This window comes from Bos taurus, chromosome 1 (genome assembly GCF_002263795.3).
Source record: "Bos taurus isolate L1 Dominette 01449 registration number 42190680 breed Hereford chromosome 1, ARS-UCD2.0, whole genome shotgun sequence".
Classification (NCBI taxonomy): domain Eukaryota; kingdom Metazoa; phylum Chordata; class Mammalia; order Artiodactyla; family Bovidae; genus Bos; species Bos taurus.
In genome coordinates, this window is record NC_037328.1 from 141,510,226 (window position 1) to 141,538,145 (window position 27,920).

The following is a 27,920-nucleotide window of genomic DNA, read 5'->3' on the forward strand; positions in this document are numbered from 1 at the left end:
ATGTCTGCCACCTCTTTTCTCAGTGTGTGCTGGCCATTATCCCCTTGATAGGAGGTGTGACTGACCTTGTGACCAGAGCGCTGCATACTGAACCGGGGCCTTTTCTTTGCTTTGTGGGTGTCACCACCTTATCAGAGGCAGGATCTGCTCCCTAGTTGTTGGAATCGAAGCCCTCAGGTCTGTTTCTTAGCTGTGTTTCTGATCTAAGGTGTGTGGCAGGTGGGACTGGAGCACTCCCATAAGGAAAGAAGCCGCTGGGTATTCCTGTTGCTGTTGTTCAGTCACTAAGTTGTATCCAACTCTTCGCAACCCCATGGACTGTAGCACGCCAGACTTCTCTGTCCTTCACCATCTCCCTGAGTTTGCTCAAACTCATGTCCCCTGAGTTGGTGATGCCAACCATCTCATGATTTGTCTTCCCCTTCTTCCTCCTGCCCTCAATTTTTCCCAGCATGAGGGTCTTTTCCAATTAGTCGGCGCTTCACATCAGGTGGCCAAAGTACTGAAGCTTCAGCTTCAGTATCAGTCCTTCCAATGAATATTTCCTTCAGGATTGACTGGTTGGATCTCCTTACTTGTGACTCTAAGTGACTCTCAAGAGCCTTCTCCAGCACCACAGTTCAAAAGTATCAATTCTCTGGGGCTCAGCCTTCTTTATGGTCCAACTCTCACATCCATACATGACTACAGGAAAACCCACAGCTTTGACTATACAGACCTTTGTCAGCAAAGCGATGTCTCTGCTTTGTAATACACTGTCTGGGTTTTTCATAGTTTTTCTTCCAAGGAGCAAGTGTCTTTTAATTTCATAGCTGCAGTCACAGTCCACAGTGATTTTAGAGCCCAAGAAAATAAAATCTGCCACTGTTCCCACTTTTCCTCCATCTATTTGCCATGAAGTGACAGGACCGGATGCCATGACCTTAGTTTTCTGAACGTTGAGTTTTAAGCCAGCTCTTTTTTTCACCTCTGGAGCACTCTGTGGGAGTGCTCTGTCGTGTCACCTTTTACCCACTGTGCAAGTTCTCTGATTACAAGGTTGTTGGCACAGCTCTCAGCCCCATCTAAATCATGGCTGTGCTGGCAAGTGGCTCTGGCGACACTCAGGAGTTGCTTTCCTCAGGTCACCAACACAGATTCACTGAAGTCACATTCCAGGATCGCAGTATCGTGGCTCTGCATCCACTGTGGGCACTATGGGGGCAGCACAGTTTCTGGCCTGGCCCTGACCCCATGTGTACATGCCCATAACGTCTACAACTGCTAAAGATGACCCATCTTGGCTACGGGAGCTACTCGTTGTCCATTCACATGTTCTGTGTGCTCAGTCACTCAGTCCTGTCTCTTTGGAACCCCATGCACTGCAGCCCACTAAGCTCCACTGTCCATGGGATTTCTAAGGCAAGAATACTGGAGTGGGTGGCCATTCCCTCCTCCCCAGCAGATGTTCTATAGGTGCTAGGTTTATAAAGCTGGTCATGGGGGTGGCAGTTTGCACAGCTGAGAGAAGAGATTTTAACTTTTCTTCTTTAGTTACATGGCCCCTGGGGCTCAGCTGTGGGTAACCCCACCTCTGCATGTGGACCACCCACAGAGGTTTGCTTCCCAAGGCTGCCATGGAGCACAGGAGTCTGCCCCAGAGAGGAGGGGGCATGGAGGCAGTGGTGGTCAGGGTTGAGAGAGCATCTGCTCTGGTGGGGACAGGGGTGGAGGAGGAGGCAGCAGCAGCTGGGGTCATGAGAGTCCCAGTAGGGGCTGGTCACGCAGGGGGGCTGGCGGCCACGTGCATGAGGGAGCTGGCTCCAGTACTGAATAGGTCATGTGGGGGAGCCTGTGGCTGGAAGTGCAAGAGATTGTAGGCTCTGGTGGGGGACTTCCCTAGTGGCTGGGGAGGCAGGGGCTGGGATGTGGGGACAGAGACTGTAGTGGTGCGCCGCCCCCCCCACTCCTCCTTGCACATCACTTGACAACGGCGCTTTCTCCACAAGCATTCCTGGTTGTGGAACGCCTCATTCCCATCCCCCAAGGCTGTCTCTTCTCAGCCTACAGCAGGGCCCTCCCCGGGTCTGCTCTCCAAACCCCATGTTCCAGCACCAGCACCGCCCCCCCAACCTGGCCCTGTGCGCAGTGAACACATCAGGCTGGGGTGTGCAGGGCCATGGCATGCCCCTCTGTGTGGGTCTCACCCTGTCCTGCCTGCCGTGGACCAATTACTTTACTCTCCACTGACTGCCCCTGATGTTCCCCTTCTGTCCTGACTGATCACCCAACTGGTGAGGGGGCTCCCCTGCATGAGGGAACCTTTCCTCTCTTTTCCTGACTCATCACCCCACCAGTGAGGGGGCTCCTCCACACGAGGGAACTTCTCCTCTCTTTGACCTCATGCCCCCAACAGGGACACAGGTCCTGTCCCACTTCACCTCCTCTTTCTCTTCCCTTCTTCTTTCTTACCCGGTTACGTGGGAATCTTTCTTGTCCTTTTGGGTCCTCTGCTAGTGTTTAGAGGGTGTTCTGTGAGAATTGTCCCATTTGTAGATGTCTTCTCGATGCATCTGTGGGGGGTGGGGGCAGGGACGGGCAGGAGATGAACTCCACCACCTCCTACTCCGCCATCCTGACTCTTTTTTATTTGCCTCATTTCTGTCTACTGTGTTCCTGTTAGGTTTTCTTGAGCGTCTGTTTTCTCTAGGGCTTCTCTGAGTGACTCCGTCTTTTTTTTCCCCAGGCCTTTCTTGAGTTTGATCAGCTTGAATTTTATTTCCTCCAATGAGTTTGTTATTTCCCCTAATCTTTGCACGTCTTCATTATGGGCCTTCTTCATGGAAGGAATTGCTTCAGTGAATTGTTTTGGTTTAAAAAAAAAATTGTGATGAAAGACATACTTCCATTCTCTACCTGCTTTCCAAAGACCCTTTTCAGGTGAGTGTTCCTCATTGGATGGTAAGTTTTGTTGCTTTCTTTTTTTAATTTCTCTTTTTTAATAACAGCTGCTCAAAATTCTGCTTGAGTTGTGTTTTTAAATTGCTCACTCGCTCACCATGAAACTGGAGACCAGCTATTTGCAGGAGGTACCAATGGGGAAGCAAGTGTAGGTTTCACCCAACCTCCAGGTCTCACGAATCTAATGTTCCCTCTTTCTCAGCTGCCAAATACGTGGACTGTTTTCTGGAAATGTGGAATGTGTGTGTGCTGCTTCTCCCAGGAGTACCCCCAGCTCTGGTCCCTCTCCTTCACTTTTCCCTTGTTGACAAAAAAGGACAGGCTTTCACACTTGACAGTGAGCCCCTTCTGCGGGGAAATGAACTCTTTTTGGTGTCTTCTGAGTTGGGTGCTGCTGGAACCTGAAATCACTGGTCATCCTTTATCATTCCATTCCTTCCCTGTGGCCTCTGCCCTCTCTCAGCTGCTTCTGGAAGCTTCTCCACACTCTTTCCACCTGCAGCTTCTCCCTCCCTCCTATTTTCACTAAAAATGTAAGGTTCAGGGAGTGTGGTTCACTTGCCTTATTTTTCTGGTTTCTCATCTGTGATTTCCCAGAGAAGCAGAGGGTGTTTGCCGTCTTACATGACCATGTTCATATTGAAACTCCGGTCTTCTAGAATTTTTTTTTCTTTTTTCACTTTTTTGTCATTTTTTGACCATGCCATGCAGCATGTGGGATCTTGGTTCCAAGCTGGGATTGAATCCATCCCCGTGCAGTGGCAACTGAGAGTCCTAATTACTGGGTCACCAGGGAAATCCCTGATCTTCCTTTGTAATTGTATACATTTTTATATCATTTAAGGTTTTCGTTTGCTTGTTTCTTTGTCTTTTCTACAGCAATGTTGAGTTTGTTTATTTAAATGTTTTTAAACTCTTTAGTTGAAACTTGGGTAAAGATTTAATACAAATGTATTGCTGTGCTATACAAGGTGGAAAAAACAGAAGACCTACATGTCCAACAGTAAAGAAATAAAGTAATTCTCACACATTCATAAGTGGAATACTCAGCAACCATTAAAAATATACAGGCAGACCTCAGAGATGTTACAGGTGTGGCTCTAGACCACCACAATAAAGCGGATATCACAATAAAGCAAGTTACACAAGTTTATGTTTACACTATACTATAGCCTATTAAGTGTGACGTAGCATTATGTCTTTTAAAAATATCCATGCCTTCCATAGTTAAAAAATAATTTATTGCTAAAAATGCTTACTATCATATGAATCTTCATGAGTTGCAGAAAGAGCATCAAAGATGCTGATCACATCATCACTGATCACAAATATCTCCATAACAAATAGATTAATAATGTGGAAACTTTGAAATGTTACAAGATTCATCGAAATGTGACTAATAGACATGATGTAGGTAAACGCTATCAGAAAAGTTCTGCCAATAGACTTGCTTGATGCAGGAGGTCCACAAACATTCACTTTGTGAAAAACACAGTATCTAAGAAATGGAATGAAATGAAGTCTGCTTTCCTTTTAATAATTTAAAGGTTGGGAAATGATTATGTCATTCAGTTCGGTTCAGTAGCTCAGTCATGTCCAACTCTTTGCAACCCCATGGACTGCAGCATGCCAGGCCTCCCCATCCATCACCAACTCCTAGAGCTTGCTCAAACTCATGTCCATTGAGTTGGTGATGCCATGCAACCATCTCATCCTCTGTTATCCCCTTCTCCTCTTGCCTTCAATCTTTCCCAGCATCAGGGTCTTTCCAATGAGTCAGTTCTTTGCATCAGGTGGTCAAAGTATTGGAGTTTTCGCTTCAGCATCAGTCCTTCCAATGAATATTCAAGACTGGTTTCCTCCAGGATTGCCCGGTTGGATCTCTTTGCAGTCCAAGGGACTCTCAAGAGTCTTCTCCAACACCACAGTTCAAAAGCATCAACTCTTCAGCGCTCAGCTTTATTTATAGTCCAGCTCTCACATCCATACATGACTACTGGAAAAACCATAGCTTTGACTAGACAGACCTTTGTTGGCAAAGTAATGTCTCTGCTTTTTAATATGCTGTCTAGGTTGATCATAGCTTTTCTTCTAAGGAGCAAGCATCTTTTAATTTCATGGCTGCAGTCACCATCTGCAATGATTTTGGAGACCAAAAATATATCTTACTAAGAAAAAAATTAAACTGCCTATGCAGTGAAATCGATAATTTTAAATGCACATCCACACTTATGCAAACACACACACAAACACATTCAGAAAATATATAACATCAACTTGTTTGTGGAATCTAAAAAAAGATACAAATGAATTTATAAATAAAACATAAATAGACACACAGACATAGAAAACAAATTGATAGTTACCAAAGGGAAAGTGGGGCAGGGGTAAGTTAGGAGTTTGGGATTAACAGATACATACTACTACATATAAAATAAACAAACAACAAAGACCTAGTGTACCAGACCTACTATATAGGACCTACTGTATCTGTATAGGGCCTACAGATATACTCAATATCTTGTATTAACCTATAATGGAAAAGAATCTGAAACATCTTATGGTAAACCAGAATGAACTTTTTGACCAACCCAATAGGTAGGACTGCATCACTATTCTGTACACCAGAAACTAACACATTCTAAATCAACTATACTTCAATAAAAGACATTTTTTTAAAGAAGGATTTAAAAAAGAGAGACCAAAGACTGAAAAAAATGGAGCAAAAAGTCAGAGAGGTTATCTCTGAAAGAACTACAGTTAATTACAATATTCTTTTGAAAATTCTGTTTTCAAAACATATGTTGCTTTTAATAATGAGGAACAACTATTGAAAAAGCAACCTTGTGCATTGTTTTCTTCCTGTTCCACACTTGACTCTGTTCTTATTTTATTCTCTTAGTGGAGGCCAACCCTTCCCTTCCCCCTCCCCACCACCAGAAGCCTGGGCAGGAAACCTAAGTCATTCCATGCCCTCCCTTTCCTTATTCCCCATTCAAATTGCTTTTGTTCCTACCTCCTAAAGAGCCCAAACCCCTCTGCACTCACCTGGATGGTTCCAGCCACCTGGGCTCTTGAGCTGGTTTCCTTATTCGTCTCCTTGTCTTCAGCCTCTCCCATCCTGAACCCACCTTCCCTATGAGCTGGACCACTCCCAACCTAAACACTTCCATGGCTTGCAGCAGCCACAGGAGAAAAATCCATATGCAAGCACTCAAGACCAGCCCCAGTTTCACCTAACTTTACCTCTTCCAGGGCACACCTGTCACACTCCCATGCCTGAAACAATCATCAAGCTGTGTAATAATAGCTGGCACACATCAAACTTCAAACAACCAGAATGCACACCGGCCCATGCCAGCTGCTGCGGGCTGGCTAGATCTGCCCCCTTGAGAGTGGAATGCATGAATAGTGGAGGAAGGGATTCAACCTGGCTCCCAGTTTCAGAAAGAACCAGTTCTAATCCATGCTAGAATAATAATTTTTCCCGGCTTAGGAATGTGTAAGGATAGGATCTCAGATTCCTGCCCGGCAACCATGACAGTACCCAGTCCATGTTTTGATTGTTTGAATAACATATTCTGTTACCTCTATGCTTTTCTCTGCAATTTCACTATCTCCTTGGTTCCTTCTGGTCACCTCATTAGATAGCTGGAGCAGACAGCATCCCCGTGTTATATTAAGTGGAAGGTCTGTTGAGTCAGGGATTTAAATACTTTTCCAGTGAAGCTATTCAAATTCACATTCCATTCAGCAGAGGATGAAATCAGTTGTCTGGCTGATGTTATTATCGTTATTATTATTATTTTAAGAATTTGCTAATTTTAAAGAGATCAAACCAGTAAATCCTAAAGGAAATCAACCCTGGATAGTCATTGGAAGGACTGCTGCTGAAGCTCCAATACTTTGGCCACCTGATGTGAAGAGCCTACTCATTGGAAAAGACCCTGATGCTGGGAAAGATTGAAGGCAGGAGAAGAGGACGACAGAGGATGAGATGGTTGGATGGCATCATCAACTCAATGGAAAAGAATTTGAGTGAATTTTGGGAGATAGTGAAGGACAGGGGAGCCTGGTGTGCTGCAGTCCATGGAGTCGCAAAGGGCTGGACACGACTTAGTGACTGAACAACAACAATAACGTCTTTAAAAGAGAAGAAAGTGAACCCAAGCAACAGAACTCGCCCTCCACCCAGGAACAGCAACATTGAGGTTTTCCTCTTGGTGCTTTATTGGGGAAACCCCAAGAGACTTTTTTAAAAGCTGGTAAATACACTGTCAATTAAGTCATCACAGGGAGGGGAAGAAGGAAGAGGTGTTTCCTTCAGTTACCGTTAAAACAAATCCAAGGCTTATCAATCTATTTGCTCATTCGTTGTGTCCAGTCATTGAACAAATATTGAAGGAGTGCCAGCTGAGACTAGCCCTATTCGAGGCCTCTTGGATTCCACTGTGAACAAGTCAGGGACCCTATCTATCCTCATGGAACTTGTTGTCTGGTGGTGAGAGGTTTACACTCCAGATGATAAGCCAGTTAACACAAAAATGCTGAAAATACTGCCGAAAATGTCTAAAACACTGCTGGGCAGTACTCAGTGCTGCAGAGGAGAGGAAAAGTAGGGGAAGGGAGAGCAACAGGGAGGGGAAGGGCTGGTTTAGATAAATATCACGGCTCCCATCCCATCACCATGGCCCATTTCCACAAAACCCCATGGGCTGCCCTTTTGTGGCTCCCCCACCTTCAAGGCTACCCTAGAGATCCATGCTCCATCCATCCAGCTCTCACCTGCACAAACTCTGGGAGAGGCCAGAGAGAGCCCCAAGGCTGGTCCTTCTAGGAGGCAGAACGGAGGTTCAGCAGGCACAGCTGTGCCCCACCAGCACCAAGTGGGAGTGCCTGCCACACTGTGCCCTGGTGGCACTGGCCCAGCCAGTTCAGTCCCTCTCATATCCCCCTGCTCACCATTACCCCACTGGAGGCAGCCTCTAGTTCACACACCAGGAAGCATTAGCTGGGCATGACTGTCATTTGCAAGGTGTCTAGAAGGAAGGGGTGGGAGGAACAGGCTGTCTCTATGACCCAGCTCCCTGATTATGAGCATTCCTTCTCTCATAAGCTGTCCCCACCCCGCCCCTCCCATCCATCAAGACACACCCCAGGTAGACCCTCTTTCCTCCCCTCCCTGCCACGCTTTGACTAGCTATGTTACAAGGGGCCACGCCCCCCTCCCCCCAGAGGCTTCATCTGGGTGCTTGGAGTGAATTCTTAAAGTCCATCCACGCTGATGCTCTGATTGAATGTCACCTAGATGCGGATGGTGAATTGCTATTTTATTCTTTTGTTTGTATTTTTTGGCAGAGTTACACAGCTTGTGGGATCTTAGTTCCCCAACCAGGGATTGAACCTGGGCCTAGGGCAGTGAAAGCACAAAGTTCTAATCACTGGACCACTAGGGAACTCCCAGTGAACTGCTATTTTAATAAACTAATTCTGTTAGAGTGAAGTAAGTCAGAAACAGAAAAACAAATATCGTATATTCACATGTGTACATGGAATCTAGAAAAATGGCATGGATGAACCTATTGTAGGGCAGAAACAGAGATGCAGATGTAGAGAATGGACTGTGGTCACAGCAGGGGAAGGTGGGGGGTGAACTGGGTGCGTAGCATTGACATATACACACCACCGTGTGTAAAGCAGCCAATGGGAAGCTGCTGTAGAGCACAGGGAGCTCAGCTCAGTGCTCTGTGATGACCGAGACGGGTGGGATGAGGAGGGGAGGGAGCTCACGAGGGAGGGGATATATGGATACATACATCTGATTCACGTTGTTGTACGGCAAGAACCAACACAACACTGTAAGCAGTTATCCTCCAATTAAAAAAAATGAGTTAACTCTGTTAATAAGTGCTTCCAGAGGAAAGAAGCACGGGTGGCCTGGTGGTGCTCTCAAAGCATCCCCTGCAGAGCATCTCCGGGGTCTGGCAGGGGTCTGCAATTCCAACAAACTCCTTCCCTGGTGGTGCAGGTCCTAGGTTGCCCACTGAGGGTCCGACGCCACGACAGCCTCTCTCCTGCCATCCTTTCTTCTCAAATCCAGTGCTTCTCACCTGGGACAGTTCTGCCTCCCAGGGAGAGTTCTATGGTGCTCACAACTGGGGTGATGCCACTGGCCACAGTAGACAGAGAATAGAGCTGCCACCAACCATCCTTCTGGGGACAGGACAGCCCCCAGAGTGAAGGATTATCTGGTCCCAAATAACAAGAACGCCCCCAAAACCTTATGTACTAACTCAGTAGTACCTAATTCTGTCTACATATGGAAGCTATCTGGATTTCTTTTACAAATGTCAGCTCCTGGGCTCCCTTCTGGACGATGTCAGCATCTCAGGGGTGAGGCCTTGGTTCTGCACTTGGATGTGCCTCGTGATTCCAAAGTGGGTCCTCAGCTGAGAGCCAGCAGCCTCACCAGCGCTGACCGGAATGGTGGAAGTAGTGGGCTGGGGAAGAGAGCTGGGACATGGGGACTTAATTTAGATTCCTAACTCCCAGCAGACATTTTTTTCTAACTCTGGCTGCCAGTGTGTGGGGAGGGGATTTGCGGGGGTAGGGAGCCCGAAGACAAAGTGCTTTTTGTGGTCTGTTCAGTGTAATGTCCTCCCTTTGCACATGGCAGGGGCGGGGAGCCAGGTGGTTTCCCACTCCAGCCCAGAAGCCCCATTCAGCATTTGTGTTTGTCACTGCTGGCTTCAAACTCCTCCAGGAACCCTACAGGGGAGTTTCCATCTCATCTTTATGAAAACTGTAGAGGCAGGTAGTTAACAATCATCATCATCACCATGCCATCTTAAAGGTGAAGGAACTAAGGGCTGGAAGAATTAGGTGAACTGATTAGAAATGTGGCAGAGCTGAGACTGGAACCTAGAATTTTTAAAGTCAAATTAAACATAGTCTTTACTTTATTCCATTGCTTTCCAGAGTTCATTTGTTCATTCATTTATTCAAAAGGTACTGAAAATTTGCTATGTGCCAAGTATGGTTTTAGTAACTGGATAAATAAGTCTTGGGCTTCCCTGGTGGCTCAGTGGTAAAAACAACAACAAAAAAGCACCAACCTGTCCATATAGAAGATGCAGGTTCGATCCCTGGGTCAGGAAGATTACCTGGAGAAGAAACAGCAACCCACTCCTATATTCTCGCCTTTAGAATCCTAGGGACAGAGGAGCCTGGCGGGATATAGTCCATGGGGTTGCAAAAGAATTGGACATGACTCTGGAACTAAAAAACAATAAACAAGTCCTATCCATAAGTAGGGCTTCCCTGGTGGCTCAGCTGGTAAAGAATCCGCCTGCAATGCGGGAGACCTGGGTTCGATCCCTGGGTTGGGAAGATCCCCTGGAGAAGGGAAAGGCTACCCACTCCAGTATTCTGGCCTGGAGAATTCCATAGACTGTATGGAGTCACAAGAGTCAGACATGTAAGGTGAATAGGCATTGGAATACAGCATGATAGATGACCAGCAGCCCCAGTCCCACCAGCCAGGTGACAATGAACAAGTCACCAGAACTCACGGGTCCGCAACTGATCCTCAACTGTCACATCTGTAAAGTGGGTCCTACGATTCTGCCCTCCCAGGATTATTGTGGCTGTGAAATGACATCATGGAAGTCACAGGTCCAAATGAGCCTCTGTTCATTCATTCACTGCTCTGTTAAGAGATGGAGAAGGGAATGGAGGAAGGTGAAGACCAGGTGAAAATGAGCCTATGAAAAAGTGAAAGCTGCTTTTGTTTCTCTCCTTAGAAAGAAGGCAGACACTTTTATTAAACGGGCTTTAAAATTTTTTCTTGTCACCTCTTGAAAACGTGTGTGCGTGTGAGTATGTGTGTACGTGTAACTACTGGTTATTCTTGCAACTTGCTGATCACTATTAGACTTTGTGAGAGAAAAGCAGCTTTAGATCATGGTTTTTAAAAGGAAAGTTTCCATTATGAGAAAAGAATGAGCCAGGTTCCTTGGCACGACGGTTGTTAGGCAATGCGACCAAGGAGTTTTTGCTTTGCATTCTTCACCAGATATTCTGATTTCTTTCCACATCATAACGTCAAGAACAATCTACAACAGTGATTTTAGTGTTTTTTTTCTCTCTCAAGAAACCTCTCCTCCAGCCAAATCCTGTGTTGTTCAAATACCTTAGCTGTCAACACCAATGACTGAGCTAATTGGAGGTATGACTCTTTTTCCTGATCTTGTGGCCTGAATTCCAGCTACAGTTACAGGTAGTAGCCAAAGCACTGTTTTATGAAAATACAAAAGTACAAGCTTATTATTACTCCAGGTTGAATCCAGTTTGAGGCCCTTGAAGATCAGGCTTTCAAAGAGGTAAGATTTAGGGATGTCCCTGGAGTTGGACACGACTGAAGTGACTTAGCAGCAGCAGCAGCTGGAGGCATAGTGAGTAAGAATTTGCCTGCCAATGTAGGGGACATGGATTTGATTTCTGGTGTAGGAAGACTCCACATGCCATGCAGCAACCAAGCCCATGTGCCACAACTACTGAGCCTGTGCTCTAGAGTTTGGAATCTGCAACTACTGAACCTGTGCACCACAATTACTAAAGCTTGCATGCCCCAGCTGACTAATAGGGAGCTGAACTAAGCGAAACCTGGACTTGTCACCCGCTTTGCATTTTCGTAGGCATCCATGCAGCACATAGTTTATTTCTGAGTGCTTCCTCAGTGCCTCAGCGGTGCTGGATGCTGGGGACATAAAGAATAAACATAGTCCTCACCCACCAGGAACCTATAGGCCAGCAGGTGCATCAGCCATCTGGCTTTGTAGCAAATACTCAAAAGACCTGCATGGGGCATCAGGAGAATGAAGGGGAGGTGGGGAGCATTTTCACAGAAACATTTTGATATGGAGATTAATTCTAAAGTACTTCAACCAGGGCTCCTCATACTTCTTCCCCCACCGCCCCCCCCACCCCCCCCCCAAGGATACATGATTATAAAGGGACAGAAAGCCTCAGTGGGAAAGCTGAACCTTGACTTGAGGAAGTGGGCAGGGCCATGCTGATGGACAGAGCATGAAATGGGGGCTGCCTGGCCAAGGGAGCTCGCATACCAAGCCTGAACAGGGCCATTTCCACATTTCCAACATCCAGCCCTTTTTTTGAATTTACTTTTTATTCATGTCTAGTTGATTTACAATGTTGTGTTCATTTCTGCTGTACAGCAAAGTGATTCAATTATATATATATATATATATATATATACATATTTTTATGGACTTCTCAGGTGGCACATATGGTAGAGAACCTGCCTGCCAACACAGGACACGTAAAGAGACATAGGTTCAATCCCTGGTTCAGTAAGATCCCCTGGAGGAAGGAATGGCAGCCCACTCTAGTATTCTTGCCTGGAAACCCCCCTGGACAGAGGAGCCTGGTGGACTAGTCCAAAGGGTCACATAGAGTCGGACACAACTGAAGCAACTTAGTATGTATATGTATATATATGTGTGTATATATACATATATATGTATATGATATAAACATATATAATCTTTCAAAACCTACTTCTCCATTATGATTTATTACAGGATATTTTTTTAAATTGCAGTATTTACAATGTTCTGCTAACCTCTGCTATATAGCAAAGTGACTCAGTTATACACATATATACTTTTTTTAACAAATATTATTTTCCATTGGGTTTATCAGGATATTGAACATAGTTCCCTGTGCTGTACAGTAGGAATTTGTTATCATCCTATATTCTAATCCCAAGCTCCCAGTCCATCCCTCACCAACCACAATTTCATAGTGATACAGGCCTTCATCAAAAAACAAGAAAAATCTCAAGTAAACGACCTAACCTATCACCTAAAAGAATTCCAAAAAGAAGAACAAAGCCTAAAGTCAGAAGAAGGAAGGAAATAATAAAAATCAGTGAGTAAATAAATAAAATAGAGATTAAAGAACAATGGAAAAAAATCAACAAAACCAAGGGCTGGTTCTTCGAAAAGGTAAACAGAAGTGACAAATCTCCGGCCAGGCTCACCAAGAAGAAACGTGAACCAAGTACACAGAAGAAAAAATGAAGAGACAATAATCTCACCTGATACCACGGAAATACAAAAACTAGAAGAAAATACTATGAACAATTGTATGCCAACAAATTTGACAACCTAGAAGAAATGGACAACTTTCTAGAAACATACAGCCTACCCTTTTTGAATGCAGTCTCCTCTGCCTTGAGAACTTGGCTGTGGCCATGGCCTGGAGTGGGGTCATTTCCTTGGGCAATTTAAGCAAACACAACCCCAGGAAAGCCCAGGGTAGTGGCTGGGCCACCAGCGGTGCCCCCTTAGGAGCCTCCCCGGGGGCTCTCCCTGGTAGGGAGAATGATGTGGGCCCAAAGGGAGGAGGCAGGAGAGGCGGCGGCGGGCCCAGGGAACACGTGGGGAGATGTTGGGGGCGCTTAGGAAAGGCGGTGAGGGACCCAAATACCACACCCACGCCAGCATCTGCGGGACAGACGCGGGACAGGTCGTGTGGAGAACCACCTTTCTTCCCCTGGAGTTCACCGGGAGGGAAATCCCGCGCAGATTGGAGTGCGGCCCCCCAGCGGCGGCGGGAGAGGCTGCATAGACTCCGCCACGTGTCCGCGGACTGGCGGGAATGGGGATGGCGTGGGTGCGGCGCCTACTGTCCAGAACACGCAGAGGCCGGAGGCGGCCATGTGGTAAGACAAGGGGCGGGAACCAGGGTCAGGAAGGGCCAGGGGCCGGGCGCGATGGGGGCGGAACGGAGATGGGAATCTGGGTGGGGTCTGATCCCGGTTCTGGCCTAGAGGAGACCGGCTTGGGGCTGGATACCGGACGGGACCGCAGGGCCGGTTCGCGGTTTATGGAGACCGCGGGCCGCCATGCAGGCCAACAGAGGTCGGAGGGGCCTGCCTGGGCGTCTCAGGAATAAGCCCTCAGGTGTCCAGCACCTCTGGTTTCCGGGGACGGATACCCCACATCCGGGCTGCGCTTCGCTGGTCCAACTCCCTGGCTCTTCTCAGCACGTGAGAGACTGCACCCCCGACTCCGTGCTTGTCCTCCGAGGGGGCCTTGAGCGAGAACACCACGTGGCCTAGGACCTCCGGGCTGGCCGCCCCCCAGACCCCACCCGAGCGCCCCCAGCAGAAGGTTCCAGAAGCTGCGGCGGGGAAGGGCGAGCTCCAGGGGATCAGAGCCCCCTCGAACCCCAGCTGTTCCCCAAATCAGTGGCTTTGGGGTTTCGGCACGTGCCGGGTTGTGGAAAAGTGGACGATGTCTGGAAAGGAAAGGTGGCAGGAAGTAGGGGGACCAGTGGGGGCTGTCGGAGAGACGTCATGAGCACCGCGTGGCACGGGGACCCGCAGGAGTCAGGGAGGGTGGGCAGGACGCCAGGGGGTTGTGCGCGGGTGACTTCTGTAGAGCCCCTGTATCTTCAGTTCTCCAACCACTCCCCGAGGAAAAGCGTTCATAATCATGTGCTTCCGAGCTGGAAGCACCCCAGGCCGGATGGAGGTCCGGAGGGCCGCGATCTTTACCAGAAGATGGGAAAGAAAAGGGGCGGGGTGGGGTTCACGTGGGGTCCCGGCAGCATGCTCTTGGGTTGATGGGGGATAGTTTGGGTACAGGGAAGGGGGTTCTACACGCGCGAGAACTGTCAACACGCTGCAGCTCAGTCCAACTCACCAAACTGAGTTTCAGAAATATTTTCGTTTTCTTCCTTTACATTTTTTTGGACTATTATATACATATGCTGTTGAGTTTTCTTGGTTTTCTTTCCTGAAGGGATTACCTTTAAGAAACATTTTTTTCTCCTTAGAATATCCTAGGACAGATGTCATACAGTGTTTCTTTGGTTGTCCCTTATATTTTTCTTAATCAAAACTGAAATTCAGCTGGTTTTTCTCTTGATAGCTTATGATAGTGAGAGGCAAAATGACCCATTACCATGAGAATATCGACCTTTCATGGGGAGCCTTTCCTGCAATGTAGGACACCCGGGTTTGATCCCTGGGTTCAAAGATTCCCCAGGAAGAGGGCATGGCCACCCACTCCAGTATTCTTGCCTGGAGAATTCCATGGACAGAGGAGCCTGGCAGGCTAATCTATGGGGTTGCAAAGAGTTGGACACCAGTGAGCAACTGACACTAACTCTTGTGCATCCAGCCTCCTCCTAGGTATCTTCTCATCCTGTCTCTGAGGTGGCATTGTGATTCCCCCCACCACACACACTGGCTCACACTGAGGGACGGCACCAGGAGATACGGGTCAGTCTGATCCAGTTTCCATGCTCTTCCTCCTAAAATCTGAGCCACTAAAGCCAACAAAACTAGTTTCATGAAGAGTGAAAACTAGCGACAAGGAAAGGCATTTGGGTGTTGGGTTTTTGCTTTTGTTTCTCACACATCTTGCATTCCAGGAAGAATGCATAGAATAGTGGACCATCAGCTGGCAGACGGGCGAAGAGGGAGAGACATGGCGTGAGGGTCTCCCGGTCTGTGTGTGGTCAGTGAGGGCCTGTGCACTTCTGCTCGCCATTCCAGGACCTGGTGACCTCAGTTTAGATGAATCGAAAGGTGAACACTTCCTCTCCAACGTTGGAAGAGCTCTGAAGTGTCAGCCCTTCTACCCTCCTATGACCATCCTGGGCTGTGTCACATGACATGGAGAGCCTTTCTGTCCATGTAGTTGACCAGGCAGCCAGGAATCTGAACTTCAATCCTAATTCAACTGAGGCCTTGGCTGCCTCAAAGCCCTAGAGGACCAAGCGCAACATGCAAAAATAACGAAATGTCCAAATGCCTGCTAGCTGCAGATGGTCTGTGCTGGTACATTACTTCATTTAATGTCAGCAGCTCTGAAAATGATGTTACTCTTCCCATTGCACAGATTAAAAATAAACCTCAAGGGTCAGGGATATTAAATTAGGTGCTCTACATCCATCAGCACAGTGTGGAACATTGATGGAAACACAGGTCTGTCTGACTGCAGTATCTGGTCCTTCCATTTCTAAAGGGTCTGCTCAGTATTCTAGTCAGGCAGCCAGAAACAGCAGTCCTCAAACTTTTTCATCTCAGAACCCCTCTGTAAACTTAAAAGTGACCAAGGACCCAGAAAAGCTTTTGTTTCTGTAGGTTGTGTCTCTGTGTCCGTCGCTCAGTCATGTCCGACTTTATGTGACCCCATGGACCATAGTCCATCAGGCTCCTCTGGGCATGGAATTCTCCAGGCAAGAATACTGGAGTGGGTTGCCATTCCCTTCTCCAGGGGATCTTCCTGACCCAGGGATGGAACCTGAGTCTCCCACATTGCAGGCAGATTCTTTACTGTGTGAGCCACCAGGGAAGCCTGTAGGTTATGCATTTGTAATTAAAACAGAAAATTTTTAAATATTTGTTAATTCACTTTAGAATAACAGCACTATAGTCATTTTATGTCAACATATTTTTGTGAAAAATAACTTTACTCTCCAAAACAAAATAGTGAAAATAATGCCATTGTTTTAAACTTTTGCACATCTCTTTAATGTCCTCAGCAGAAGACAGCTGGGTCCTCAGGGCGCCTTTTGTATTCAGTCTGTTTTAAGGTGTCGTTTTGGTGGAAGGACTGGCAAAACTCTGGCCACATGAATACGTAGTCAGAACAGTGTGGAGTACCTTTATTTGTATTTATTTATTTGGCTGTGTTGGATCTTAGCTGTGGCATGCAGGATCTTCATTGCCTCATGTGGGATCTTCGTTGTGGTGCAGAGGCTCAGTAGTTGGAGTATGTGGGCTTCATTGCCCCTCAGCACTGGGATCTTAGTTCCCCAAGCAGGGATTGAACTCATATCCCTTGCTTTGCGAGGCAGATTTTTTAACCACTGAACCACCAGGGAAGTTCCAGTGTGGAGTGTCTTAGATCCTTCTTACATAACTGTGGCTATCCTGCTTTGATCCTATGCCAAAATTCAACAAATGATACTTTTTTTTTAATCATTCCCTGTCATTTTCTTTTTTTGACCACACTGTGCAGCATGTGGGATTTTAGTTCCCAGTGTGTGCATGTGCGCTAAGTTGCTTCAGTCATGTCTGACTCTATTGGACTCCATGGACTGTAACCTGCCAGGCTCCTCTGTCCCTGGGATTTTCCAGGCAAGAATACTGAAGGGGGTTGCCATTCCCTCCTCAAGGGGATCTTGCCAACCCAGGGATCAAACCAGCATCTCCTACATTGCAGGCAGATTCTTTACTGCTGTGCTCCTGAGGAAGCCCCCTTAGTTCCCTGACCAGGCATCAAACCTATGCCCTGTGCAGTGGACGTGGGGAATCTTAACTGAACCGCCAGGGAAATCCCAACAAATGGTATTTTCTTAAAGATGAGTTGCAATGTAGAATCTGAAAATGAATTTTCCTTACTCTGCTATGTGAAATATAGTGGTCTGTCTGGCACTTGGAGTGGGTCTTTTGCCCTTGCATGATCTTGTATCATTTCTTATCCCTCGTTTGAAAATGCTGGTTCAGTGAGTCACGCAGACCTTCTCAGTAGACAGTGGAAAGCTCCACTGTATACTCCTGGGAGAATGAGAGTGGAAAAGGCAATTCATGTTACAGTGTATCAGTTTGGACCCTGGAAAATCCCTGAAGGGTCATGTGGACCCTTCAGGGGTCCCCTGAGCACACTTTGAGAACTGCTGGTCTGCAGTATAAATTGAATGGTCACTGACGACAAAGCCCTGTAAGAGGACACAAAAGAAATAAAAAATTAAATCCGATGATCTTAACACTTGAAAAGTATGTTTCATTCAGTATGTGAAATTAGGGAAAGGCCAAAAAAAAAGAGAAAACACAGATCACTTAAGTTTGCTAAGCATTAAGAAAAAGCAAAAGCACTTTGGGTCTCATTCTCTGTGTGTGAGTGATGACTGACCTGGGCAGCCATTCATGACCCCCAGTCACATCCATGCCGTGGCTCCTAGGCCAGCCTCCTGTGAACTGATTTCTACTGGAGAAGCTGGGGTGACCAGAAGCATGTGGGGGCCGATGTGGGAGGGAGACAGAAAGAAAGGTAGGCTTGGGGGAGGCCCTGAAGGAAGAGTAGGATACAGTTTAGTGGAGGGGGGAGGTGTCCAAGCTGAGAAAGGACCACCATTATTCCCTCCAGTCCCCCAAAGAAGGATGAAGGCAGCTTGCACTGTGTGCAGCCAGTCAGAGCCAAAGACAGGCTTCAGAGGGGCCACTCGGGTCTGAACTGGCTCTTGACCAGGTGGCTGGCGTGCCCTGCATCGGCCGGACTAAGCTGTAAATGTGCTTCCGCAGCACTGTCCAGCTCTGTCATCTCTGCCCACTTGTTTTTTCTTTTCCTGATAACGTACATGATTGAAGCACTCTTCGTACTTCAATATGTGTATTTTATGCAGTAAAGTACACATATAGCCCTATAACTTTTTATGTAATATTCTTGTGTACTCGCCACCCAAATAAAGATAAAGAACTTTTCCATCACACCCGCACATTTTCCCCAATTCCTTTCCAACTGAGTATCTTTCCACCCCTGCACTCAGAGGAAACCACCGTTCAGTCTTCTGAACCACAGGTGACTATTATCTGCTCTTGAATGTCGTCTGAATGTGATCAGTCATTCATTCGGTATGGTATGCATGTTGTTTTTGTAACATTTATTGATTTGGCTGTGCTGGGTCTTAGTTGCGGCATGTGGGATCTTAGTTCCCTGACTGGGGATTGAACCCAGGCCCCCTGCATTGCATCTTAGACATTGGACTGCCCAGGAAGTCGTGATATTCATGTTGGTTTTGAGAGTTATCCATGTTGTTGCACTTAACAACAGTGCTTTCTTTTTCTTTTTCTTTTTTTTTTAATCCATGAGTAGTATTTTACCCTGTGAGTATACCACAGTTCATTTATCTTTTTTCTTATTGATAGACTTTCGGATTGTGTGTGGGTTCGGGCTATAATCTTCTGTGGATGCTATCAACATAAATGCCTGCAGTTCATGTTCTAGGGGATGGTGCTGAGGTGGAGTTGCTGCATTGTATACTAAGTGTGTTGGGCTTTATTGGAGACCACAGCAGAATACACATTCTTTTCAAGCTAGCATGAACATTCGCCAAGAGATACGGCTTTCTGGGCCATAAAACACAGTTTAACAAATTTAAAATAATAGAAGCTATATAATGTCTGTTGTCAGACTTACAATGGCATTAAACTGGAAATAAATAACAGATAACTGGAAAATACAAAAATACATGGAGATTAAACAACATGCTTCTAAATAAAACCTGGGCAAAGAAGAATGCGTGCATGCTAAGTTGCTTCAGTCATGTCTGGCTGTCTGTGACCCTATAGACTCTAACCCGCCAGGCTCCTCTGTCCATGAGATTTTCCAGGCAAGAATACTGGAGTGGGTTGTCATTTCCTCCTCCAGGGGATCTTCCCAACCCAGAGATCAAACCTACATCTCCTGCATTGGCAAGCAGATTCTTTACCACCAGCACAATGAGAAAATTTAAAATATTTTGAACCAAATGAAAATGAAAACATAACTTATCAAACTTTGTGGGATACAGCCAAACATTGCTTGGGGAACACTTACAGCAGTGAATGCATATATAAGAAAAGAAGAAAGACCCAAAGTTTCTACCTTAGGAAATTAGTGAAAGAAGAGCAAATCAAATCCAAAACAAGTAGAAAAAAAGAAATAATAAGAATGAGAGCAGAAATCAGTAAAATAGGAAATCAACAAAACAAAAAACTAGTTCTTTGAAAAGATCAATAAAATTGATAAGCCTCTAGCCAGGCTAAGAAAAAACAAGAGAACACAAATTACCAATATCAGAAATTAAATTGAAATCATCACTGCTGACTCTATGGGCATTAAAAAAGTATTAAAAGAATACTGTGAACAACTTATGCCTACAAATTCTTAATTTAGATAAGTTGGACCAATTCCTTAAAAGACATGTTGCTGGCCAAAATCTTGGCTTTCTCTGCACACCAAAGACAAATAAAAAAATACAGAGACAGAGTTTGTAGGCAATAGAAAGGTCGCTTTGATTCTCAGCCAGCAGAGAGGGGAATACAGTAGGCTCATGCCTCAAGAACTGTCCTCCTTCCATGAGGAGTCTAGAGGCTTATATAAGATGAGTGCTAGCAGTCAGGAGTCAGTGATGAGGAACAAAGGTGTTAGGATTTTGTTCAAAGACACTCATAGGCTCACGTCAGTCACCCAGTAATTGAGTCCGGCAGTCCAGTGGTTCTGCAGCCTTCTTTCTGATGTGTAAAAAAGAGGAACTACAAAGGGAAGAGGGTGTTGTAAGGCTAAGCAAAGGGTAATTAATACACGTGAAATGTAGCTCTTGCAGACTTAGGGAGCAGAAAAGCAAACTTAGTTACAGACACGCAGAGTAAGGAACAGTTAAAGTAAAAAAGCTAAGAATGTTCAGGCCTCCTCACTGTTTTCTTTATCTTCTTTGTTTGCAGGAAAGAGAAAGAAGGGAGGAAGGGAAATAGGTGTTGCTCTTGTCTGGCTGAGGACAGAACCTCAGTTTTGCTATTTGACAATCACTAGCTGTTCAGGGCAGGGGCCCAGCTATCTCCTTCAAATTTCCTTTGAGAGACATGAACCCTAAGAAATCTTTAGTGGGGTGATGAGGGACAGACTGTCTGTCTTCCATAACTTCTTCAGTGCTGGCCTGGGACTCATAGACCCTACCTAGTGGGGGTCACGGAGCACTCATCCTGTTTTATTAAGGGGCCCCTGGGTGAGTTTTGTGGTTATTCCCACAGGATCTGTTTAGGGGAGTGACTGTAATCTCTACATCATCATTTTCTTGATGTAAAACTGTTGTTATCTGGAGGAGACAAAACTTAACAGACAGTTTAAAAAAAAAAAAAACAGAGGCCATAGATGAGTAAAAGAGTTATTGTAGCTAGAGGCCAAAGAAGAAGAAGCAAGATACATTTGATGACAATTTTGACTGTGATTCAGATAGGCTCAGTGCTTGGGTCTTCTTGTCCAAACGAATGGAGCAATTTGGACTCGGAAATAGTTGGAGGAATGACAACCTGCACAATAATAGACAAAATAGAAAAAAATTATCCGGATGCTAATTTAGACTTAACAGTAGACTTAACATTAGACTTAACATTGAGGAGACTTGTAGCCAGGTAGCCGGTTGTCTGGGTTTATCTAAGTAGGTCTTAACCTTTAATGTGGCTGTTGGTCATTACACATGTGTTTGTTTTTTTGTTTTTGTCAACACATGATCCAGAGCAATTTCATTGTCTAAACATATAATAGTTACAAAAAGAGACCTTTAGAAAGTAAGGTTGTAGTCAGCAGCTGCTAGCAGACTTTGTTTTTAGAATGGCTGATGGCATCCTAAGTCTGACACAGCTCAGGAGACTCGAGTTTTTAACAATATAGGACTTGTCTGAAATACCATTGTGTCACCTAGTTATTTCCATAACTACTCTATTTTGACTTTAATTGTAATTTTTCCTTGTTAGCCAAAGTGATTGTAACCATCAATGATGTTAATGTTTCTCTAGGTATGAGAAGATGTAAAAATCAGGGCTCATAAAAATCTTCTCCTGAAAGTGTCTATCTGAAGGTCTCTTCTGCCAGTTTTTCCAAAGCACAGAGTGCCTCATTCCTAATTTCAATCTTAAACTCCTTTCAGGGGGTATTGAAGGTCAACAGCTTCAGTGGCCATGATTTAATCTTTGTAGAGGTAGATGGCAATTGCCAACTTGCAGTTGGCAGAGCCCCTTCAGGGTCATGAATCTGACCATAGTTTGGGGATATTACATGACCATTTTGTCCCATGGTGCTAGGAATGCTCATTCCCAGATCTGGTGAAGGTTTCGTTGACAGGTCACTCAATGTGCTATTACTGGACTAGGCCATAAAACAGTATTCAAGATTCTCTGGACTACCTGTACTTACTAGTCCTTGTGGTCCAGGAAAATATTCCCTTTTGTTGTTTCTTCCCATATCTAGACTTATACTGTTACAATCGTTGACCTTATATGGAACTGCATTTCTGATCAACTGCTCTAAGTCATCTAGTCATCATTATTTTTGTTGGAGGACTGGTTACACACTGGGTACAGTAAGAAACAATAATCTTATAAAATAGGACCTAAGTAGTGCAGCTAATAACACTGAAAAAGTCATAGTGTAACAGGGAGACAAAAGCATAAGCAATTTGGAAACAAAGGACAAATTAAACAATGATTAATATATACATTGAAGTGAAGTCGCTCAGTCGTGTCCAACTCTTTGCAGCCCCATGGACAGTAGCCTACCAGGCTCCGCCGTCCATGGGATTTTCCAGGCAAGAATACTGAAGTGGGCTGCCATTTCCTTCTCCAGGGGATCTTCCCAACCCAGGGATCAAACCCAGGTCTTCTGCATTGCAGACAGACGCTTTACCGTCTGAGCCACCAGGGAAGCCCTGATATGATTAATATAACTAGTTATAATTCAGTTGCAGTAAACCATCAAGTCCATAGGAGAGCCAGTTGGAGAAGCTAAACTCTAGCAGGATCAGGTAGGGTGGAAGAGAAAATGTTTTATCTTTGTTTTTATCAACCTGTTGTAGCTCACAGCATAAAAGAAAAGATATTTTTGAAAAACAGGGATTCAAGCTAGTATATTTTCTAAAGTCACAAAGTAATAAATCATATGTATCAGTTCATTCAGTCCCATGTAATTGAATTTTGATGACTCTTAATGACATGCCTATATTAATTAGATCAATAAATTTAAACATTAATACCAGTATCAACTTAATATTGGGTATTTCCCAGTTTACGTGAGCCTGAAATTCATTTTGGTCAGTTTATTTAAATGTAGCATCTTTTCTTAAACAATTATATAGAGCTCCTTATGAATTTAATTTCAATATTACCTTTCAGAAATAGAGATAATCTCATGTAGAATGGGTACACAGACATAAATAGGCAGACAAGAGATCTGATGGCTTCACTTAAAAGCTTAGTAATGAATCAGGCATTACAAGATAAGTTTAATAGTTTATCAGGTACTTATGACCTGTATTCATATTCTGGTTGAGACATTTGCAAGACAAAGACGGTTGTTTAGTTTTTCAACGAACGGTTTTGTCACCTTAAGTTACTAAAGTCAGTGACAAAATTTTTAATCAAACTGAAATTTATTTTACAAGTTCTATATTTTGTAACTTTAGAGTTTAAACGATTATGCCTTCAACGGTTTGTATAAGGCATTCAGCAAAGGCCTTTCTGAATTTATAAATTAAACCAAAGCAGAATTACTGTTTTTATTTTTATTAGCCCTTGTATGTTAGTTTCCAGTTTTTACTTATTTTGTATGGCGCAGGTAACTCTACTGGTTTATTCAGTATGTTAATATTTTCTTAGTGGCAATCTATATGCCTTATCTATCCCACAATATAAGAGTTGTAACCACCTGATATAAAGCTTAAATATATTAATTTTATATACCTTTATCTAAATTCCACCAACTTTTATAACTTTAGTTTTCATTTGGATCCAATCATCAAGCTTTTATCTTGGGGGAGAGTTTAGAAGGCTTTTTCTTTTTGTTCCTTACTTTATCTACTTGTTATAAAAGGTTCTGGGATCCCCAGAGTCGGGTAGAGCCCAGGAAGGCAGGTCCTTTCTCCTTTTGATAAGATTAGAGCTCCTGTTAGAGCAATCAGCTCAGCTCTCTGTGCAGAGGTGGAGGGGCGGGGAGTGCAGGCAGGGCTGCTGCGACAACTACCTACTGCTCCGTAGCTACTCTGTAGCTGCTCCGTATCCTGCATACGTCTGACCCTCCTTCCCTAAACTACTGCCATCAGTAAAGAAGTGCCAGTCAGCCTCACTCAGAGGCTTACCTGTCAAATCCAGTTGACTGGGGTAAGTGGTCTTCAAAACCTCCAGGCAGTTCTGGAGGATCTCCTTCTTAGAGAGTGAGGGAAGCAGGGTAGCAGAATTTAAAACATTGGTCACTCCAATGGTGACATTGGGATCATCAAGGAGGATTGCCTTATGTTTTCCCATCCTCTCTGACGTTAACCAGTATCCACCCTTTTGTTCCAAGAGGACCAGGACTTAATGTGGGATGTTCAATGTCGTTGTATTGTTGCAGGAAAGGGACCCCTTCCAGGGCCCAAAACTGGGCTCTTGTCTAACACTCGGAAATGAATTGTCCGAGGAGACACATCTGCTGACAAAGCAAGAGATTTTTTTGGGAAAGGGCGCCCGGGTGGAGAGCAGTAGGATAAGAGAACCCAGGAGAACTGCTCTATCACATGGCTTGCAGTCTCGGGCTTTATGGTGATGGGATTAGTTTCCGGGTTGTCCTTAGCCAATCATTCTGACCCAGAGTCCTTCCTGGTGGTGCACGCCTTGTTCAGCCAAGATGGATGCCAGAGAGACGGATTCTGGGAGGTGGTCAGGCAGGTAGTGCCTCCTTTTGACCTTTCCCAAACTCTTCTGGTTGTTGGAGGCTTATTAGTTCCCTGTTCCTTACCAGGACCACCTGTCATAAAACAACTCATGCAAATGGTTACTATGGTGCCTGGCCAGGGTGGGCGGTTTCAATCAGTGTGCTCCCCCTAACAGTATGGGCAAAGTGAACCTTTCTGTAGATCACAGGTGGTGGCCACTGCTTGTAAGCAAGGGAGCCAGCTGGCAGCTGTCGTGTCCAGCTGTTTTGAAAGATAAGCTACTGGTCAGGGAATGTCTCCCACCAGTTGTATAAGTATGCCCAGGGCCATCCCCTGCCTCTCATGCACACATAGTTTGAATTCATTCTGGAGATCGGGCAGGCCTAGGACCAGAGCAGTCATGAGTTTCAGTTTCAGAGTTTTGTAAGCTTTTTGACAGTGTATGTGTAGTCACTCAGTCTTGTCCGATTCTTTGGAACCCCTAGACTGTAGCCGCCAAACTCCTCTGTCCATGGAATTCCCCAGGCAAGAATACTGGATTGGATTGCCATTCCCTTCTCCAGGGGATCTTCCCAACCCCGGTCTCCTGCATTGCAGGCAGATTCTTTACCATCTGAGCCACCAGGGTAGCCCTTTGGCAGTATCCCATCCAAACCAAAAGTTCAGAATCTGCACCTTTCAAAGTATGGTCTAATGGCTTTGCAGTTAGCCCCAAATTTGGTATCCTTTTGTGACAAAATCCCACAATTCCTAGGGACCCTGGAGTTGTCAGTGGCTTTTTGGTTTGTGCTCTAGAAACTTGTTTGTTAGTTTCTCTAATTTTGAAAGGGCCCATCATTTGGTCACCAATAAATTGTATCTCAACAGAGATTCAAGCCATTGTTGTTGTTCAGTCACTCAATTGTGTCGGACTTTTTTTGACCCCATGGATTGGCTCCTCTCTTCATGAATTGTCCAGGCAAGAATACTGGAGAGGGTTGCCTTTTCCTTCACCAGGGGATCTTCCCAACCCACGGATCCAATCCGTGTCCCCTACGTCTCCTGAATCAGCAGGTGGGTTCTTTACCACTAGTGCTCGTGTAAGATGAGAATTCGAAGTCAGGGGTCAGAGATGAGGAACAAAATGTTACAAACTTGTTCAAAGACAGTCACAGGTGGGCATCAGTAACCCAGTAATTGAGTCTGGCAGTTCAGTGGCTCTGTGGCCTTCTTTCTGATATGTTTTATAAAAAAGAGGAACCATAAGGTTAAGAGAGTGTTGTAAGGGTAAGCAAAGGATAATAGGTGCAAAATGTAGCTCCTGCAGAGTTAGGGGGCAGAAAAGCAAACTTAGTTACAAACATACAGAGTTAGGAGCAGTTAAAGTAAAAGAAACTAGGAATGTTCAGGCCTGCTCACTGTTCTTTTTATCTCCTTCATTCTCAGGAAAACTCATTCCTCTTTTTCCTTTCCCCTGCAACAGACACAATTTGCCAAAACTCACACCAGTAGAAATAGACAACTTGAATAGGCCTACATTAATTAAAGAAATTGAATCGATAATTAATAACCTTCTAAAACAGAAAGCACCAGGCCTGAATTCACCAGTCAATTCACCAGATGAAATTCTGACAGACATTTAAGGAGGAAATTGTAACAATTCTCTATAATCTCTTTCAGAAGGTAAAAACAGAGGCAATACTTCCTAACTCATTCTGGGAGGCTGTTATTACCCTATTACCAAAACCAGACAGGGACATTACAAGAAAACTGTAGACCAATACTTCTCATATACGTGTAAAATTTTTCAACAAAATATTATCAAATCAAATCAACAACATATGAAATGAATTACATACCACAGCCAAGCAGGCTTTATCTTAGCTATGCAGGACTGAATCAATATTCAAAAATCCATTAATGCAATCCATCACATGAACAGGCTAAAAAAGACAAATCACATGATCATATTAATAGATGCATTTGACAAAATCCCAATATAATCACAGCACAGAGTTCTTGGTTAAAACTCTCAGGAAACTAGAAATAGAGAGGAACTGCATCAACTTGATAAAGAATGTCTACCAAAAAACCAACAGCTAGCATCGTACTTAGTGGTGAGAATCTCAGGGCTTTCCCACTGATGTCAGGTACAATCAAGGATGTCCTCTCTCATGACTCTGGTACTGAGCATTCTATCTATTCAGTAAGACTAATAAGAAAAAGAAATAACAGGTACACAGATTGGGGAGGAAGGAATAAAACTGTTCACAGACGACATGATCATCTGTACAGGAAAATCTAAACAATCAACAAAAAACTCCTGGAATTACGTGATTAGAACAAGGTTGCAGGATCCTGGAACTAAGTGATTAGAGCAAGGTTGAAGGATACAAAATTTATTAACTTGACATTAAAGTCTATCACTTTTTTTATACACCAGCAATGAACAAATAGAATTTGAAATTAAGAACACAATACCATTTAATTAACACCCTCCAAAATTAAATACATATAGATCTAACAAAATGTCTGCAAAATCTATATGAGGAAAGTACAGAACTTTGATAATGAAATCACAGAAAAATGAAATAAATGGAGAGATATTCTGTGCTTATAGACAGACTCAGTACTGTCAAGATGTCAGTTCTTCCCAACTTGATCTGTAGATTCTATGCCATCTCAGTCAAAACTCTTATGTTATGGACTTTGGCAAACTGATTCTAAAGTTTATTCATAGGGGCAAAAGACCTAAGATAGCCAACACAACTTTGAAGGAGAAGAACAAATTCAGAAGACTGTCACTACCCAACTTCAGTACTTACTGTAAAGCTACAGCAACCACAGCAGTGTGATATTGGTGAAAGAAAAAGCAAATACATCAATGGAACAGAATACACAGCTCAGATATAGACCTACCTAAGTATAGTTAGGGCTTCCCTGGTGGCTCAGAGGTTAAAGCGTCTGCCTGCAATACGGGAGACCCGGGTTCGATCTCTGGGTTGGGAAGATCCCCTGGCGAAGGAAATGGCAACCTACTCCAGTACTCTTGCCTGGAGAATCCCATTGAGGGAGGAGCCTGGTAGGCTACAGTCCATGGGGTCGCAAAGAGCCTGATGCGACTTCACTTCCACTTTTCAAGTATAGTTATGCTTTTGAACTGTGGTGTTGAAAAAGACTCTTGAGAGTCCCTTGGACTACAAGGAGATCCAACCAGTCCATCCTAAAGGAGATCAGTCCTGGGTGTTCATTGGAAGGACTGATGCTGAAGCTGAAACTCCAATACTTTGGCCACCTCATGTGAAGAGTTGACTCATTAGAAAAGACCCTGATGCTGGGAGGGATTGGGGGCAGGAGAACAAGGGGATGACAGAGGATGAGATGGCTGGATGGCATCACTGACTCGATGGACATGAGTCTGAGTGAACTCCGGGAGTTGGTGATGGACAGGGAGGCCTGGAGTGCTGTGATTCATGGGGTCGCAAAGAGTCGGACATGACTGAGCAACTGAACTGAAC

At 44.8% G+C, this 27,920-nt stretch overlaps 1 long non-coding RNA gene across 1 annotated transcript; it reads right to left on the minus strand.

The window, feature by feature from the left end:
* Positions 1 to 18,853: 18,853 nt before the first annotated feature.
* LOC132345913 (uncharacterized) lies at positions 18,854 to 27,888 on the minus strand. Its single transcript, XR_009495497.1, has 2 exons — positions 26,262 to 27,888; positions 18,854 to 21,049 (listed from the first exon to the last, which is right to left on the minus strand). It is a non-coding gene; the product is annotated as an uncharacterized lncRNA (long non-coding RNA).
* Positions 27,889 to 27,920: the final 32 nt, after the last annotated feature.